Raw genomic sequence first — 20,191 nt, 5'->3', positions numbered from 1 at the left:
CAATGAGTTTGAAAAGGGCAAATACAGTGCCTGTCTTTAAGAAATGATGGAGGAGGATCTGGGGAAGTACAGACCCACCTCAGTCCCTGGTTATATTGTGGAACAGGCCCTCAAGAAATCTATTTCTAAGCACTTGAGAGAGAAGAAGGTGATCAGGAACAGTCAGCATGGATTCACCAAGGGCAAGTCATGCCTGACCAACCTGATTGCTTTCTAAGATGAGATGACTGGTTTTGCATTGAACACCTTCCTAAATTCAAGATATCGCACATGTATTGCTCTCCCTACATCCACAGACTCCCACAACATTCTTGCAAGCAAGCTAAGGAAGTATGGGTTGGATGAATGGACTGTAAGGTGGATAGAAAATTGGATGGATTGTAATGGTCAAAAGGTAGTAATCACTCAGTGGCTTACTGTCTAGCTGGTATCCAATATCAAGTGGAGTGCCCCAGGGCGACCCCTGGGGCTGTTTTTGTTCAATATCTTCATCAGCAACCTAGAAGATGGGATGGAGTGCACCCTCAGCTAGTTTGCATATGCAACCACACTGGGTGGACTAGTAGATGTGCTGGATTCAGAGACCTCAACAAATTGGAGGATCAGGCAAAAAGAAATCTCATGGAAGTCCAATAAAACAAGTGCAAAGTCCTGCACTTTGGATGGAGCAATCTCATGCACTGATGTAAACTGGGGACCAATTGTCTAAGCAGTAGCTCTGTAGAAAAGGACCTGGGGGTTACAGTGGACAATAAGCTAAATATGAGCCAACAGCATGCCCTTGTTGTGAAGAAGGCTAACAGCATCCTGGCCTGCATTGGTAGGATTGTTGCCAGCAGATTGGGGAAGTGATTATTCAGCACTGGTGAAGCCACACATGGAGTACTGTGTCCAGTTTTGCCCCCCCCCTTCCCCCCCCCCCCCACTACAGAAAGGATGTGGACAAATTGGAGAGAATCCAGAGGAGGGCAACAAGTATGGTTAGAGGGCTGGGGCATATGATTTATGAGGAGGGGCTCAGGGAACCGGGCTTATTTAGACTGCAGAAGGGAAGACTGAGATGGGGATTTAATAGCAGCCTTCAACTACCTGAAGGGGGATTCCAAAGATGATGGAGCTAAACTGTTCTTAGTGGTGACAGATGACAGAACAAGGCATAATGGTCTCAAGTTGCAGCAAGGGAAGTTTAGGTTAGATATTAAGGAAAATCTTCCTCACTGGGAGGCTAGTAAAGTCCTGGAATAGGTTACCCAGAGAGGTTGCGGAATCTCCATTCTTAGAAGTTTTTAAGACCCGGCTAGACAAAGCCTTGGCTGGATGATATGGATGGGGGGGGAGGGGGGGTCCTGTTTTGAGCAAGGGGTTGGTCTAGAAGATGTCCTGTCCCTTTCAACCCTAATTTTGTATGATTAATCAAAGGAATCCCCAAAATTGCAATTTTGGGTTCTTACCCAGAATAACTAATAATATTTGGAACATCAGGAACATGTAACATGCGGCAAGTTAAAGCCAGTGATCTGAGGGCATTGTCAACACTGTCTCTGCAGTAACAAGGAAGTCATTAATATATGCTCAGAACATTACAGGAAGAGGACCATGCCCCACACTGCAAAGGAAGGCAACCTTCTAACCCAGTTATGCCAATATGATGTAGGGGAAAATGTCCTTTCTTAGTCAATATTAGTGATCACTATCAGGAAAAGAGCAAGATCTTCTAGCCAGGAACCTTGGAGTCTCTAGTACTGGCAGGAGCATCAGCACATCTCATTCAAATTCCCCAGTCTAAGCTGTTATTTAGCTGTTACTCAGTGTCCACAGAGGAAGACAGAACCCCCCTCCCTGTAGAAACCACTCTCATTCATGAGGAAAAAACAATCCTTCCTGGCCTCTTATGTGTGACCAGTAAATCCCTGGATATGGGATTCTTTCACGTTACAGAGCTATCTTTGTACCCTACTCTGAGGGCTACAATTACATGATTTCATGCCCTGCACACCGGGTGTGTCCACACAAGATGCTAAGTCACTGTAGTGACAAGCTAGCGATGTAGCATTGGTGGGTACAAAGTGTGATGCTGCTGGTACTGCCCAGTAGCTTGCTGCTGCACAGTAGGGTCGGAAACGACCTGTGTGGCACCGGGACTGTGCAATACCAGCAGTTTCTGTGCAGTCAGGTGCTCATGCAGATGTGTCTACTGATTGGTGAGCCACAGTTCCCTGCCATATTATATGGATTCTCTTCCATAAACTTACCGAGTTCAGTTTAAAGAGATTCAGATTCCTTGTTCTTACCACTTTGTTTGGAAGGCTGTTCCAAAACTCATCTGATAGAAATTTTCTAATTTCCAAGCTAAAATTGTTTGTAGCCATTGTATATTATGCCAGTGTTGTTTTTATGGCCTAAAATGCACTTTCCTTCACAGTCACCCTGCATATGTACTTCTATACAGTGATGGTATTCTCTCTGTCTCCATTTTTAAGCCAAACAAGACAAGATTCTTTAATCTTCTTTCATGAGAAAAGGTCTCCATTTCCTTAACCAGAGGTAAGCTATGTAGGGCCTACAGGCCAGATACAGTTGATGGAGCTGCTGGTTCTGGCCCTCAGGGCTTTGCTTGTGTCCATGCCTATGCCCATGCCCATGCCGGGGCTGAGCATTAAGGAACTGTGCATGGGGACAGGGAGGTGGAACAATGATAGGCATTTTTCAGAATAGGAAACAGCCCTGCCCCCCCAAATTTAGTGTTTCTCTAAGTAAAATGAATGGTAGGAGGAGGATATAATACAAAAGCAGAGTAAGCCAGCATAGGTCATGTTGGTGTCATTGCTTTTTATTTTTTTCTTCTTTGGATGAAGATTAGCTAATTGGAAAGAGTAGGGAAGGAAGGAGAGAGCAATACCAGATAGGAGTGGAATGAGTCTGAGGTGAAGAGTCTCTGGGAGAAGGAGAGAAGGGATTGGTGCAAGCAGTCAGGAATGATGGGGAGAATATGCACAATGCAAAGGTATAGGAAGCAGTATGATGAAATAAACTATGTATGTACTCTCCGCAACAACCAACTGAAATTCTCTGAAAAGACCATTCTATTTAAAACTTATGCTATACTATATGCAGCTGAAGAGTTGCATTGAAGCTCTCTGAAATATTTTTCATCCACGGGAGAGGTGTATAGAAAGTAACTACCAGTGAGTCTGTTGGACTGAATTTGTAATTCATTCTTTGGGAGTTTTTTTGGAATGGTTCAGAAGAAAAATGTGGTCAGGTGTCTCCAAAGGTTAAAGGGTATTCAGTGATCAAGTTAGCCTGGAAGTGTGCATTAAAATTAATTTTTTACCCTGTAGTTTATCCATTTGCATTCCTGGCCCAGATAACTAAGAGATTTTATAGAGGGTTTATTTTTTTTTGTAAAGTAGGCAATAGTACTTGAATTATAGTTCTGCTGATCCAAGCAAAATTTCATTTTTCCAAGTTAATTTTAAATAGTAAATCATCATAAATATTCTAGAAAAAGGATACTGTCTGCTGCAATACAAGGGTATAATCATTATTTAAATATTTTAATGTTCTTGGTGACGCAGTATAATCAGACTGACATACTTTAAATAATTGTTATAATCTGTTCTTATGCTGGAATACACTTATAGACATTACAGATAAATAAGACTTAATATGCAGATTTTCAAAGCCATCCTTTGACTTGGCACTAGTGTGTTCTGTGTGTACAAGTACTAGCGGACACACCTCACATTTGCATGTGCATAACTTGTACTAGTGCATAGCAGCAGTTTTGGTGCAGCCAGAAGGCAAACAGATCCTCTTTTCTAAGATCCCTTAGGGTTATTTATTTTAAGCAAGGCTGTTGTAGTAACAGTTTCAGGTCCTGGTTCTGAGTTGCCTTGTGTAGTCCATGTTAAAGTTGATACTACACTGAGATGGGTACCTAAACTGTCTGAAATGAAGCCAATTTGAAATAGTCCAAGGGTGTGGTGCACAGCAAGTAATTAAGGTGTCCTGCTATAGCTCTAAGGCATAAGATTAAGACCTGCTATGGATTATTCCAAAGCCTGCCATTATTTTACTCAACTACAAATAGAAACTTGCTCATTCTGGCTGGGGAGCAGGGTTCCTTACTGTGTATAAATTTATAAACAGTAAGTAAAAAAAAACAGGCTAAAAATGCCTATCTCTAAAAATCCATACAAAATGGAGCTGCCTGTAAAAATATTAAATAACCAGACCTTGAGTGAAGCTCTGTGGTGAGAAAGAAGTTGGAGGCAAGGTGATGGAAAGACAAAGTACAGCTGTGCCTCTTGGTGTCTGAATGGGACTACTGCATCCTGCAGGGAGCTTTCTCTCTGGGCTTTATAGATCTCTCCTTCCCAGCCATGTGCCGCTGCTGCTGAGTCCTATCAGCTACTTGTCATACTACTGGATCTTCTTTGGGGGTCTGTATTGGGACAGGTGGGAGTGGAGACAGCAGGGAAAAGGGCAGGGGAGACTGCATGGTGCAGAGTATGGTTGGAGGGCATCATGGTATTGGAGTGAGTAGGGGACCCCTGGCATTGAGGCAGTATGGTATAAAACCATTGCCACAGCCAAGCAGGGGTGCCAACCCAAGAAACTCTTTCATTAAGATAGGTGTTAAACTTCTAACTTGGGCCTAATAGCAGGGCTAGACCTGACAAAAGAGTTACATTTACATTTCAGAGGGCCTTTTAATTTCAGTAGAATGATATATCCCAATGAAATGTGTTTCCATCAAAGTTTCTTTGATCAGTAATTTTTTAATTAATGTAGACTTCATTTAATAAACTGTTATGAAATGCATCTAAAATAGCAGTAATACTTTAAACCTGCTTTAAAATTTTAGACCAGGCTGTAGTCCTATTGAGAATAATTTGGTAACAAGAAAACATTCTGCCTAACTAGGCAGTGACAGAATATTGTCCTATGTAAATGGATTTTCAATGCACGCTATTCTAAAATATATATTGAAAAGTCTTTGTATTTGTAATTAGTCACAACTCATACACCATACTTTTTCACCAAAAGTAGAAATCTTTCTTTAATTTTTTGATAAAAACTACATTGCAACAGATGTAAGTCTGAGAATAATGGTTATGAGGAATTTAGAGCAAGAAAAATCATAGAAATATTATAAATATCTTGAAAATATGCTGCCTAGGAAATTTAAATAAAAAATTAAATGAAATCAAGACATGTTATAGTAGGGAAATGCCCAGGTTAGGGTCCCAGACAGCTGAGGTAAGTTTATAGAGGGCATACAGAAAAACGAGTTCTGACTATCCAGTTACAGGGTGTGATGTGTGGAGTTATGCTTCCTGTGCCCAGTTTTCAGAGCAAAATGAAGGGTGTTTGGCTTTTTCTCATGCTTCTGGGCTTCTGTAGCTGCCACATGGTGCCAGGAAGGATTTTTTTTTAATCTTTTGTTGCTACAAGTATCAGGGTTTTTTTTTAATTTTTGCCTTCCTCAAGCATTGGGTGTTGGCTGCAGTCAAGGTTTAGGATTTTGTCTGGGGTATGCCAGTGTTCCTGCTGAGATTAAAAACCAGAGGCTCCTGGCTAGAGGGTCTTGCCCTTCACTTAGGTTCAGACCAATCACCACATTTGGGGTCAGGAAGGAATTTTACCCAATGGTCAGATTTGCTACAGACTTGTGGGGGGTTTGTCTTCCTTTGTAGGGAGCATGACCCTCTCCCTTGGATCTCTAAAGTTCATTTTAACAATTGTTGCAGTGGCAGGGCATTGACAGCCCTCATCCCCCTGCTTTACCTATGGCAGGTTAGAGTATTTTATGGTGTCTTTTGGTAGTATGCCTTGTAGTTATGTGACAGGGTTGACTAGGTGGTTTTTTTCTTCTTTCCCATGTAACACACCCTGAATATAACATGCCCCCAATTTTGAGAAGACCCTAAGAAAGAAAAAGATCTTGCCTTAGAGAATCTGAGGTCAGGGTCTCTGGCACTGAGGGGCTACTCATGAGGGCTGGGGTATGCATGTTGGACCTGATCTGGCTAGTGCTGGGGTCAGAGCCATGCAAAGGGCCCAATCCGGCTAGCGCTGGAGCTGTGTAGCTGGGTCTGACCCAGCTGTGCTAGGGCTGGCTCCTGAGCTGTGTATCAGGTGCAACCGTGCGCACAACCCCAGAGCCAGTGCATGGTATCAGACTCAGTACATTGGGCCCAACCTAGGACATGGCTCTGGAGCTAGCGTGTGGCATCAGACTTGGTGTGATGGACCCAGATTAGAAAAGGATTTCTCTGGGATAGTTTGGATAGGGATTGTGGCGGGCCAGTAGGGGGCGCTCCTGCGTTGAGCCGCCCACCTCCCCGCGCCTGACCACCTTCCAGGCTCCGAGTGCCTCCCTTAGGGTGCCTCCTGTCCGGCCGACCCCTTCCCTGGAGCACACCCGCTAGCCTGGGGTCCCGCTGCCACCATCCAAGGCTCTGGACTCACTTCTGGCTCTGCGCACCTTGGAAAACACAGGCCTGATTGTCCAATGGGTTCTAGACCCAATACAAGCACTTGGGGCACTTCCCCAAGTCAGGGGCTTATTAGGAAAGTCTCCCTTAGTCCACAGACCTAAGGGGCTTCCTTGGCATAATTTAGACCCACCCCTCAATAAGTCTCCCACACCGGTCACAAAGGAGAACTTTATTGATTACAGGGGGTAGGGTGAAAACAGGGTAAAAGGTAGAGCAGTATCATAGAAATCTTACAGGAATATCAAAGGAATCCCATAGAGCAAACCAGGGTGGCTGAGGTAGCCGTTTAAATGCATCTGAGTTACTGAAGCTAAATATCTAATCGGATCTTTAGTAGCTTACTCACTCTCATCGTCCAGAGGTAGTTGTTGTTTCCTCTGAAGGCAGTGCACTCATGGAGCATGCGGTGATGAGGAGAGAGCCAGGCTCAGATTCACCTGGATGACCGCATGGCTAATGGCTAATGGCTGACTCCCTTCTTCTTGGACCGAGCCCTTAAATAACCTCTCTGACCTCAGCAGCCCGGTCCAATCGAAGCTGCCAATACTGGCCACAAGCCGACCAATCTCCCCAGCATCCCTGGCTACCTGGGCCCGCGCAGGGCTGGGTCTTTCCCCCCTGCCCAGGTGACTAGAGCATCCGCCTCCCAGGCGCCAGGCTTTTGTCATGTAGACCAGGTGGGAGATCCCCACCCTGAGGAATGAAACACCAGCCTCCCAGGCTGGCTGAGACAGGTCTCTGGAGAGGGGCACCAATGGTGGCATTTCTGCCACAGGGATGATCCTTCTTCAAGCAGGGGTTGGACTCTAGATGACCTCTGGAGGTCCCTTCCAACACTGTTTTTTTGTGATTCTATCACACAAGCATAACTCTGATCAGTAATGAGACTGTGAATAGCCATAACCTTATGAGTAATACAGAGTAGTGTTTAGGGTCCTAAAGTAGAAAAAATATTCCATTTTCTGCTATTTTCCCCATGTGGGAGCCTTTTTTTCAAACTCTGGCCTAGAGGGTTAACAAGGTTCCTGGACCACCTATGTACCTGTACAAAGGAAAACCTTTGAAGAGTATAACATCTAGCTTCTAGCCCTACAGTCAACAAGAACATCATATATATTCTAATATAATAAAGGGCTTAGTTCATTTGTCTGTCTGTCTGTAACGTTCTTGGAGCCCTCTGGTTACTGAAACAACCAATCATAGATTTCATAGACATTGAGGCTGGAAGGGACCTCAGGAGATCATCAAGTCCAACCCCTTGTGCCAGGGGCAGGAAGTCAACTGGGGTCAAAGGATCCCAGGAAGATAAATGTCCAAATATCTCTTAAGGGAGTCCAGAACATGTGCTTGCACCACCTCTGGCAGCAGCCTGTTCCAGGCCTTCGCGGTTTGGACAGTAAAAAAGTTCTTCCTTATGTCCAGCCTGAAATGGTCTTGGAGGAGTTTGTGACCGTTTGACCTTGTCATCACTTGGGTGCTCTGGTGAACAGGTGTTCCCCCAGATCCTGATGTACATGCCTTACATACAAGCAATCCTTGCACTTACAGCAGGTTATGTTCCTGGAAAAGTCGAAACGATGTAAGTTGAATCTGATTTTCCCATAGAAACAATGTTATGATCGGGGGTTATGTTCCTTGGTAAGGAACGTAACCCAACTTTTTATAGAAATCAAGGAACATAACCCCCGTTCATAACGTTGTTTCTATGGGAAAATCAGATTCAACTTACTGCATTACACTTTAGAAAGCTTTTAAATCAACTATTTAATCAACTACAAATGATAAATGCTGATCAATGATATACACTGTACAAAGCTTTCCAAAGTGCAATGCAGTAACTAAGGGAGGCACCGGGGCTGGCATGGGACACTTACCGAAGGTCAGCTCTCAGTTTTCATGTGGAGCAGGCAGTGACTCCTCCCTGAGGTGAGGTAAGGCAAAGGTGGAGACGGTGGCTGGGGCTGGTGGCTCCACTGGCTCCGGGGAACTGCTCCGCTCCCCAGCCCCAATGCCATGTCCCTCCTCACTCCCAGAGGGGATGCAGGGGTGTGGAGCAGTTTTCCGGAGCCAGCGGAGCCCAAGGAGCAGTTCTCCAGAGCCGACAGAGCTTGTGCCAGCCCCCGTCCCCACCTCACCTCACCTTGGGATGTGGGGAGGCACATGGCCTTGCGGTGGGGGAGCAGAGCAATTCCCTGGCACCAGCCCCCAGCCCTAGCTCCTGCCTTGCCTCTGAGAGCAAGGAGGGCACATGGCTTTGGGGAGGAGCTGCTGCCTGAGCTTACCTCTGGTAAGTGTCCTATGCCATCCCCAGTGCCTCCGCCATTACCTGCCGTGAGTGCGAGGATCAGCGGCATAAGTAATAACAGGGGTGTAAAATGTGGAGTGTCGCAAGTGCAGATCACTGCAAGTTGAGCTGCTGCAAGTCGAGGACTGCCTGTACTTATAGGCAGCCACCAGGTCCACCCTGAGCCTGTGCTTTTTCAGGCTGAGAAACTCCCTTAAAAGCTGGGAAACTCCCTTCTTGAGAGCATGGTGGTAGAAAGAGATCTTGGAGTCATTATTGACTTCAAGATGAACATGGGCTGACAATGCGAGGTGATGGTCAGTAGGGTTAACCGTACCTGGATCACCATCCTATCCTTGGGTGTGAACGCTTTACCCCAAAGTTTGGTGTCATCGGCGAACTTGCCCAGTCCACTTCTGATACCAATGTCTACATCATTAATAAAGATGTTAAAGAGTATAGGCCCTAGGACAGAGCCTTGAGGGATCCCACTGATCATGGCGCACCACGATGATTTACTTCCATCTGTTACCACTCTCTGGGTCTGACCTCAGAGCCAATTCCCCAGCCATTGGACTGTAATGTAGCTGAGGCCACAGTTGGCCAATTTTTCCATGAGGAGATCATGGGACACCAGATGGAAGGCTTTTTTAAAGTAAAGATATATGATGTCAATCTTTTCTCCCTTGTCCAGGTGATATGTCAGTTGGTCATAGAAGGAGATGAGATTGGTCAGGCAAGACCTACCCACAACAAACCCATGCTGGCTGTCCCTCAGGATGTTGCCATCAGCCAGTTTGTCAAGAATGGTCTCTTTGATAATTCTTTTCAAGATCTTCCCCAGGTTAGATGTCAGGCTGATAGGCCTGTAGTTCCCCAGATCTACTTTCCTCCCTTTCTTGAAGATAGGAACCACATTGGCCTTCTTCCAGTCTTCAGGCATTTCGGCTGAGGGCCACATGTTCTCAAGGATCCATGCCTTTGGCTGAGCTATGATGCTTGCCAGCTCCTTAAGTACCCTGGGGTGTAAACTGTCTGGGCCAGCTGACTTGAAACTGTCCAGCCTCTCAAGGTGTTCCTTCACATGGTCTACATTGATGAAGGGTAACAATTCTCCCTCACCCTGGCCATCCTGTACCATATTGAGCAGGGCTGTCCCTTGGGGCTGGTGAAAAATCAGCGCAAAATACCCATCTGAGTGCTTCAAGAGCATTACGGACAGGAGGTGGTGTCGTGGCGGAGCGCCACCATGACAGCGGGGATGGAACAGGGTGTGATTTCAGTGCCACTGACTTGCCCCCCACCTGGCCCTGCTCCTTGGAGGTGGCAGAGTAGGGATGGAGCAGGAGGGTGAAACCAGCAGCTTTTTTTTTTTTTTGTTATTCAAAATTCATCTGTCATTCTTGATGGACATTTTGCTAGTGTGTGTGTTTGTGTGTGTGTATGTATATATATATATATATATATATATATATATATGTGTGTGTGTGTGTTCCTTTTTGGTTTTTGTTATCCATTTCCAAATGTATACTTTTGCCAAGGTTGCCAAGGAAAACCTTCTTTTGTTGTTGTTGTTGTTGTTGTGTGCCTCCATTTCTGTCCCTTCATTTCTTGAGCCATCTAAATTTAAACTGGCCAAATGCCAAGAAGAATTCAAGAAATCTAATCATTTAGGACTTTTTGGTTGTTGCATTACATACAGTAAACTCTCTGGTAACTGGCACCTTACAAGCCGGCATGCTCTGTTAATTGGCATGCTGGCTTGTAAGGAAAAGTGAAACCAGAGGTGCCCACTGTGGCACTTACAGTTTCTCCGAGTCCCCATGGCCTGGGGCAAAGCAGCCTGTGCTGCCGAGCATCCATGGCCCAGGGGTAAAACAGGCCTCATGGGGCTGTGTGGGACCCGCTTCCTTGACTTGCGGGGCCTGTGGGCCCCATGGGAGAGGTGGCAATGTGGCAGAATGGGTGGCAATGCAGCAAGAGGGGTGGAGGGATGCCCCAGATGTGGCTGGAGAAGCGGTGGCCCGGGATTGCTCAATTAACCGGCATATTTTGTTATTCGGCATCCCTCATTCCTGGGGGATGCTGGATAACAGAGCTTTTACTGTACAATGTTATGATTCAGAAATGCAGTGACACCAGGTGTAGACCTATAGGTGCTGACTTATATTTGTGCTGGGGGAAGGGGGTGGGGAGTGCTAAGATGATGGACATGTGGAAAGTTTTATGCATCAGAGGTATGTATGTTCTGTTCACTACCGATCTAAACTGTGCTTCTAAAAGAAAACTGCATAACTTAGATTGATTCCACCTCGGGTTTTTTGAATGTCTGTACCTAGTTTAAGGGCCCATTTAGAAGACTGGATGTGTAATAATCCTTAATGTGTGCACAAATTACATTATTCCCACCTTTAGGCCCCTTTACACAGCCAGAGCCTATGTAAAGGGTGCTTATTGCAAAAGGGAATCTGGCTCAAATATTTATTGTTTGAGCCACGAATGTGGGCAGTAATTGCTTTGGTTGTTAATTTGTTAAACCATTATGGGTATAGTATGTTCACTAGTTTACTGACAGATGGACATCCATTTGAAGCCAAGCTGCTAAATATTTTTACCATTTTAGTTTGGATGGAAACCAGCTTTTTACCTTATGTTGTACTTTTTTATTTATTAGATAGGAGAAATGAGAGTTACCTCCAAAATGATGCTTTCAAAAATATTAATTTCTGTAACCCACACATTGGTTCTTCCCTAGCTTAGCCCTTGCTTCTGAAATATGTTCTGGCTGGGACTACATCTGAATCTGACCCCAGGCCTTCTTTTAGGCTTTGATTCTTCATGTGGGAGGAAACTTACACGTCCATGGAGTCCCACTGAAGCTGATGGCATTTCCTGGAGGCACAGGGGACTGTAGATGGACTCCAATGGCAAAATCAAGGCTTTAAAATGTTCGGTAAGACAGTGTGCAAACAATTCATAATTTATGAATTCTGGCTTCTGCCGCATTTAGTCTGTGACCATTTCTGTTCTTTATCACCATATAGATTTGGGGTATATCTCTCATCTGTTTGTGGTTACCTTTAATAGTTGCCAGTATGAATCATGTAGTGTTCTTCCAAGCACCATTCTTATAGGCACCCTCTAAATATAAATTAAAAATGGTTGAAAAGCACTCAGTTTACATTGCTCAGGAGATAATAGTATATTAAAATAGATGGATATTTTCATTTTTTTAGCTAATCAAAGAGAGATAAGTATGTACTGTGCAACATTTTTTCTTTTTTCACCTAGGGAGACTGAGAATGTGTAGTTTCCCTAGGTAATCTGTTTCAGTGTTTAATTATCCTCATGGTTAAAAAGTTTTTGTTACTGTGCAACCTAAATCTTCATTTTTGCAATTTAAGCGCAGTATTATTTGCACTATCCCTAGAGAACATGGAGAATAGTTTATAACATTCCTCCTTGCAGAGACTGTTAAGTCTCTCTCAGTTTTCTATTTTAAAGACTAATAAACATAGCTCTTTCCTCATAGGTTCTGTCTCTAGACCACTGATATTTTTGTTGTTCCCCTTTGGACTCTCCCTAATTGTACTACATCTTTCTTGAAATGTGGTGTCCAGAACTGGAGACAGTATTTGAACTGAAGCCTTTTGAGTGTTGAGTCTAGTGGAAAGATTGATTTGTGTTTGTTATGAAAAGTGAGTGATTGCATCATTTTTCTCAGCACAGGTAAGGCATCATTAGGTGAACTGCCAGAATAGCCCTTGTCACAAAACCTGGAGTTTACTTCATCATCATCATCATCATCGTCATCATCATCTGTTAGGAAAAACATAGCTAATAAACAGTGATTTACATATGCAAAGAGTGTTTGATGTTCATGCTTCTCTGTCCATATTACAAGTCTGGGGCTGCAATTTGATTTAACTGAAACTGGACAGAACATTATATATAACATTCTAATATTATAAAAGTCTAAGTCTGTCTGTCTGTAATGCTTTGTTTGCACTCTGATTGACAGTCTTGGCAGCCAGAGTGCCCTACATGGACAGGGACAGACAGCAGAGTGCTGCCATGACAGTGAGGACTGAGGGGCCAGAGGGGAGGGGGGTGAGGCCAGCAGACCTGGCCTTGCTCCCCTCCCTTACTCCTTGGAGGCAGAGGGGGATGACAGGGACTGGAACTCCACCATAACACAGGTGATGCAGTGGGGGGGTGAGGCCAGAAGTGCTGGCCTCGCCCTGCAGGTTTGCTCCTTGGAACCAGGGGCTGGCACCCGCCAATAACAGCAGGCAGGGGGGGAGGTGGCGGGGAACAGGGGAGGTAGGGAAAAAGGAAGGGGAGGGGGTGTTCCTGGTGGCTGTGCCCCACTGCCATCACGAATGCCGCTGTGGTCATGGGCCCTGGCCCTGCCCGAAGTGGTGGTGGGGGAGGGCTGGAATGGCCCTCACTATGTTCCTGGCCCCAGCCTGAAGAAATGGAGGGGGAGGAGGGGAACAGCCCTGGCCCTGGTCTCAGCTCTGACCCCAACCCAAAATGAAGGCGGGGAGGGGAAAGGGGGGAACAGCTCCAGCCCCAACCCAAAGTGGTGTGGGGGGGAAAGGGGAGGAATGGCCCTGGCCCTGGCCCCGGCCCCAACCCAAAGTGGTGGAGGGGAGGGGAGGAATGGCCCCAGCCCCCTCCCCCTCCCCCCCATCATTCTTGATGGGTAATTGGCTAGTTATAGATAATAATCTCTGAGTTGGAATGCCAGATAATCTTTAATGAGATCACAAGTGGTTAGCACCTTGATTTAAAGTTTTATACAAAAGATGGTGCCTTCAAGGGTAAAGTGTTCTCTAACACCATGCTATAGCTTTGTTATATGACTGACTGTAATGGGGAATGTCGTACATTCCAGGGTTCAACAACTCTGCAGGCTGGATCCAGCCCACAAGCAGAACGGATCTGGCTCAGGAAGGTCTGATCTGGCTGCGGGGTGGCACAGGGGATTGAGGAGAATGCAGCGGAGCTAAGCCACCTCTGTAGCATTCTCTTTCAAAGCCTTCCCTGCTGTTCTCTCATGCCTCTGCTTACCTTCACTGCAGAGGGTATCTGCAAGCACAGGTGGCTTGAGCTCTCTGTGGGTGGGGGAAGTAGACAGATTTGTAGCCTACATCAGGGGGTCGAGATACAAACTCTGACCCATGGTGGCAAAAGGTTGTCAACCTCATGTGTTTAATCTGCAGATTGAGGTTTTTCACCCAGTCACATAGTTTAGGAGTGGAGATGATACCATAGGCAGAAGAGACATTGCTGCTGGTAAAATTCTTTAGGAAATAACAAGAACATCTGGGGAGAGATTTACTGGGGTGATTAATGACTTGAGGGTTTAAAATTGCTTTCTGAATACTCAGACTAATTGACTGTCAGATGTGACACACAGTTTATTTGATTTCATGGTTGAAATTATTGAACTAAAAAAAGTGAGAAAAACAGGGGGATGGTCCTTCTCAGTTTTATTGTGGTTGTACAGGTGAGACAAACAGACTTGACTCTTTCAGTCTGGTAAAAATCTTTCTCTGTGTCCAAAACCTATAAAATCCAGCATTTTCCTATACTCCTATAACTGAGTTAAATAAACAACTTCAGAAAACAGACATGTTGATGAGGCCTTAAACTGTTTGTGGGCATATGCTGATATAATAAACAACATTCATTAATTTATAAAGGCATAGATGATTTTAGACAACTGAGAGAGTGTCTAATTTACTGCAGCCCTATGGTGGTAATAAACTTACATAGTGACAAATTATGTGGATTTTTGTGTATTTGTTAGACAAGCCATTAAATAGTAATTGTTCACACTATTATTTAAAATACTAATAATTATTATTTAAAATAAAATAATTGTACACACAGTTATTTAAAAGCACTATTGTCTGCATCACCACTTTACAGTCTGATGAATACATCTTAATAGATTATATACGTTCTCTTTGGTTAATTGTAGTATTGAATTTGAAAATCCTAGTAGGAAGTACATTTCATTAAACTAAAACCAGAATTAGTTTTAGCATACAAATAATGACTGAATAAAATCAAAACTAAGGTCTACAACATTAATAATCTGAAGCACTATCACTTATGTGAGACACTCTGTGCCAATTATGACAGCAATGCAAAGTAAGTAAGAATAAAGGACATTATGCTTAACACCTAAGTACATGATTTCTAGGTGAAGTAGGTGATCTCACAGTCAGTGAACTGTTCCAAGGGCAGCAAATACATATACATATAAATACATTATAGTATGTAATTCTATTGTGACTCTCTCTAAGCACCATCATTTTCACTGGAATTTCTTGGTAGTTCCAATTGGGAGATGGTACCTGAGTTAGGGAGCAGCTAGTTAGAAAATTAGAAAGACAAAGGGTCTGCAGAGGTTGCCTACAGTAATTAAGCTTTGTTGTTTAGTTTTCATTCATTGCAAGCCTGTATTTATTGAAAACAAGAATCACTACACATCCATTTTCAGGATTCTAGTAAATTCACTTTCAAAACTAAGTTCAATTTTCAGAAGATTCTCCAGGTGTTGAACAGCTTTCAACAAGAGAGGTTACTAAGTGTGAAACATTAGAGAGAAAATTTAAATGGACTATAATAAAATGTCCAATCCATTGATCTAATGTGAAATCCACCTGAAAACAATACAATATTTCTTTAAATTGCTCAATATGTGTGAGATTTAAATATGAAATAATGAGCGAAACCTTGGATCATGCCTACTTTTCCCACCTAGACATGGTTTAATTGAATGATTGGAGGGAGGACATTATGTAACTATAGGTATATAAGGGACACAGGCAGAGAGATCTGTCCTATACAACTATTATTTCAAACCATTTTCTAAATAAACTAATTAAAAAAAAAAGAGTCTATCCACTAGAGATTGGTGAAATTCATCTGACATAGAATTCAGTGTTTAATTTTGGCAAGTTCCCAAGGTTCAGATATCTTCCTAAAACTTCTGGGACTGATTTTCTACTTCCTTGTATGTGCTTTAATCCATGATGCCAACTATGGTATCATTTACATTTACTTTACATTGATAAACACACACACAGTGTTCAAGACAGCAGCAACTCTCAAGCCCCTTCTGTCTTTAAAATTATACCAGATTCTTTAAGCAAATTCTGCTCCCAGCTGGGGTAGTTTTACCAATGACTTGTTTCTGTGTTTCAGCATTTCCAGCTTTTGCCTGTAAGCAGGTGCCTGTGTGAAGATGGGGGAAGAAAAACATCCAAACAGTTCACGCTTTAAGATGGTGCAATCTGAGAATCAGGTAAAAATTCATTCTGGGTTTCTGATCTAAGTTCTCAAAAGTGATGCATTTTTTTGACTGCCACCATTTGTAGGTGCCCAAAATGAGGCAGTGTCGTTTTCAGTGTGGGTGTTCATCTCTTTTGGAAAATTAACCCCCCTTTAAATGCCTTATCTAGGGTATTCAGCAACTAAGAAAACTAGAAGTAACTTTGGAAAACAAAGGCCCTTATGTTTTTGCTCAATGAATTTGCCATTATCCACTCACAGATAAATGGGCAGAGAACTTTTAAAGTCAAGGACTAGCCAAATTATCCAGAAAGCAATCTTTTTCCTTATAGCCAACTATACAGTCCTTGTTAAGAAGTGCAGCTGCTGCTACCTGAATCTTCATCGGTAGATGAAAAAATATAGGCAGGGAAGTACACTTGAGGCATCTTGCTTTATCATCTGGTTTATAAACGTGATGGTGAGCACCACTTATTTAAAAACCTTTAAAAATATTTCTCAATGTTACCACCTAATAACTTTTCCACAATTCTATAGAAACTAACTGTATGTTTCCTTTAGGAGGCAGGAAGCATAAAAAGATAGGTGGGTAAGTCACTCATTTTTGTAACTCAGGAGCAGGCAATTATTTTGGGCAGAGGGCTGCTTACTGAGTTTTGGCAAGCCATCACAGGCCACATGGATAGCCCTGCCCCTTGACAGGTGCCCCACGCCCTGGCCGCCATCTTGGGATCGGAAGTCCCACCCCTTAACCCCTGACCTTTGTCACCAGAAGTCCCTCCTCTTGCCCCCCAGAATTACTCCTTTCAGCAAGGGGTTTTGCCATCTCAGAACCAGAAATATGCCAGATTATATTCTAAAAATAAAACGTACTACAACATTAATTGATTTGATTAAAAAAAATATTTTTGTCCTGATTTACATATGTTTGTGTAGTGTGCATAGAGGTGATAGCATAAAATGAAGTCTTACTCTTGTATGTTGTGGGAGGGTGTGGGTGGGAGGGAGGGTATAGGTTTGTGGGTATGTGGCATGTAGGGGAGGGTGTGTGTGTTTGGGATTTGTGGGGGAGTGGATAGGTGTGGGGGCGTGGGGTGTGGATGGGTATGGGTGTTGTGGGGGGCTGTGATGTGTGGGGGGAGGGTGGCTGGGCAAGGTTGTGGCTTGCATGGCGGGGGAGGGTTTGCCCACAGCCCCGCCCCGCCCCCCCCATGGCAGGCCATGCCCCCACCAGCACTCCTGCAAGCCCAGGCTCTGCACTCCTGCCACTCAAATATATAATATTGGTTGCTTATTTAGAACCAAAATTACCTTGGAGTGATAGGCTTTCTTCACAGCCATCTGGATACACTAATTTGGGTTTCACTGGGCTACAGTGGCAGACCCTATAATCCTGTTATCAGAGCATTCACTTGGTCTGTAGGAGAGCCAAGTTTGAGTTTCTGCTCCAAGAAATATTTTTTGTAATGTAATTTATCCAGAGGAGCTGGGTCTTCCACAGCTCAGGTGCATGAGCATCCTACTCCTGAGCTATAAACTGTTGTGGGGATATTGATTTTGTGTGTGCAGTTCCTTATGGAGTGCTGCACAATTTTGTCTGTCAAGCTATTGGATATTCTAGGGTGGGTCAATCTCAGTATTTTTTGAAGAAATCTTTGAAAGATCTTCGTTTCACACAGATATAAACACGGAAAATGTTTCGAATCTTAAGCATTTTTATGGAATGGGAAAAGTGTTTCCAGACACACCATTACTTTTACTGAGAGTTAAAAAGTTTACAGATCTTTAGGAAAACCAACAAATAAGATGCCCTTACTCCTAACTACCTTGGAAGTTATAGGGGCTTGTCTGTTTTCAGGAGCACAGGGTTTTCTTCTACTTCATCAGGCTCATGGTATAGACAGCTCCTCCTCAGCTCCTGTCCAATCCCTTTGTCAGGTGTTTCCATGATCCATTTACATCTGATGACTTTGTTGCCAGATAATTTCCTCCTGATGAATGAATTGTCTTCAGGAGTAGCTATCTTATAGTCCAGGGTAATTACATTTCAATTGTACTGTGTTTGAATCAGTAATGCTCTGTGTTAGATCTTTGCCAACACTCCTTAGTACTCTTTCAAATGGAGGATAAAAAGACACCATGCAATAAAAGACCAGCCTTGCAATCCAGCTGCAGTTTGCAGTCCAACACAGCCATATACAGAGTTCATAATGTCACAGATTATTCATAAATTGTTACAGACAGGTTCTCCAAATTGTCACAGTTACTTGTTAATTAGGAAGAATTAGAGTCTTTTGCTGAACGGTGGACAGATGCATGCAATTATAATCTAGGCTACATTATTTTCAATAAAGGAATACTGATCAACAGAAAGGAGAACAGGTGCATAGGTGTCATGGGCCATTAACACTTCTCTCAGGTGCATTATGAACCATGTGGCAAAGTTGAATGAGTTCATTCACCGATAGCTACAATCATAGCTCATTATTGTATGCCTTAGCACATGTCAATATCCTTACAAAACATGGAACAACTGCAGCCCCACAGGCAGTATTTGTACCAGTGGGACATGTGCCAGGTTTTCACTGGTAATGCCAGAATCTTTATTTCCCAGTCTTTCAGACAACAAAGCAAAGGTCAGAATATGTCTTGGTGCTGGCATCCCTACATTTATTTACATATAAAAAACCTGGTAACTGGTGGGCTTTGGTGATATCTGCGATTAGCCAAAGGGCAGATCTTGCCTCTGTGAGCTCAGTATAGGCCTTACCTATTCACACATAAACCAGTTTAAGTGATCAGAAACTGGCTTAAACCAGTAACAGAATAAATGTTCAGTGCACATACACCAGTTTGAAAATGGCTGAAACCTGTTTGAGATAAACCTGATTGAATGTAGTAGCAGACTTAATTGATTTGGCTCAAATCAGTTTATGCAATGTCTGTCCTAGACCCCTTGCTGATTTAAGATAAATCACACTCCCCCAGCATCCCAGCATGCTTTCTGGTCTGGGCAGGGCTCTCTGCTTCACAGCAGGGCTGACCCCTCCCCTCTGCTCCCTGGCTGCGGCTCCAGAGACTGGGGGCTGCTTCTCTCCTCGCCCTTACCACTCCCTGCTAAGCAGGAATTCCCCCCTCCCCTCTGCCTTGCAGACATGTGTCTGTGTATTAGATAGCAGACCACATGCTGGCTATGGTCTGTACTGAATCAACAGGTAGAATCAACAGGCAGAATGAACAAGTAGCTGGTAATGTCCCTCATTGTTTTCTTAATGGGGTGATAAACACTGAGTTAGGGGTGAAAAACACTGTATCAATTCCCTGCTGGGCTAATCAGAGTGTCCTGCGGGACCTGGCCATATCCCCTTCAAGTCAGTGCTATGGAAGGAAGGGAGGGCTGCTCTAGCACCCCCAATCTTTTAGCTTGAGCCACTGCAGGCATGTGCCTGCATTTCTGCGATGTCAGTTCAGTTACAAAGTGATTTAGCCTAGCCAGGTTAGATTAACCTACAAATATTGAATCAATTCAGGCTCAGGCTTTTTGAATGTCTGTCCCTAGACCATAGTACAATCCCCCTTCCCCCCCCCCCCCCCCGGGCTTCTGTTGAGAGCATGCTTCAGAGTTCAGAACTGTTCAGAGAGGGAGGATGGGTTGTGGCTGCCCCTGTTTTTTGGAGAAAAAGCTGAGGGAGGAGGAGATAAGTACATCCCACAAAGTTTTACTATGTCAGAGGGCCCGGAGTTTCATTGGTGATGCATAGGAGGTGCAAGAGGGTGCACGTGCACCCCCTGAGATTGGTGGTGGCACCTGCGGGCGGTTACTACTTGCCAACCCTCCCCCCCTTGCCACCGACACTGCCAGCGGCATCTGTGGGTGGTTGCCGACTGCTGGTCAGTGCTCACCTCCCCTGCTGCCTACACCACCGCTGCTGCCTGGGGTAGTCACCTACCCCCCCCCCCCAGCCTTTGGGAGTGCATGTTGTTCATGCAGAGTTTAATAGTAATAGTAACACCTATTTGCATTCTGGCAGCTTTCATAGTAATTCAGGTTGTGGAAACACTATGCAAATACATAAACCCTGCCCTAAAG

General features: G+C 44.1%; 1 long non-coding RNA gene across 3 annotated transcripts in view; it reads left to right on the top strand.

Annotated features, from left to right (window-relative positions):
* The first annotated feature begins 1,374 nt into the window (after positions 1-1,374).
* Positions 1,375-20,191, top strand: part of LOC106738870 (uncharacterized) — a 77,768-nt gene continuing 58,951 nt past the window's right edge. For all 3 annotated transcript variants that reach the window (XR_009463031.1, XR_002091850.2, XR_009463030.1), the window contains exons 1-3: positions 1,375-2,544; positions 11,616-11,743; positions 16,015-16,114. This is a non-coding gene — a long non-coding RNA (uncharacterized LOC106738870). The remainder of the gene's footprint in view (positions 2,545-11,615; positions 11,744-16,014; positions 16,115-20,191) is intronic.

The sequence above is a fragment of the Alligator mississippiensis genome, chromosome 1 (genome assembly GCF_030867095.1).
Source record: "Alligator mississippiensis isolate rAllMis1 chromosome 1, rAllMis1, whole genome shotgun sequence".
Classification (NCBI taxonomy): domain Eukaryota; kingdom Metazoa; phylum Chordata; order Crocodylia; family Alligatoridae; genus Alligator; species Alligator mississippiensis.
The sequence above is the reverse complement of the archived record's forward strand: the minus strand, read 5'-3'. Positions and strand labels throughout refer to the sequence as shown.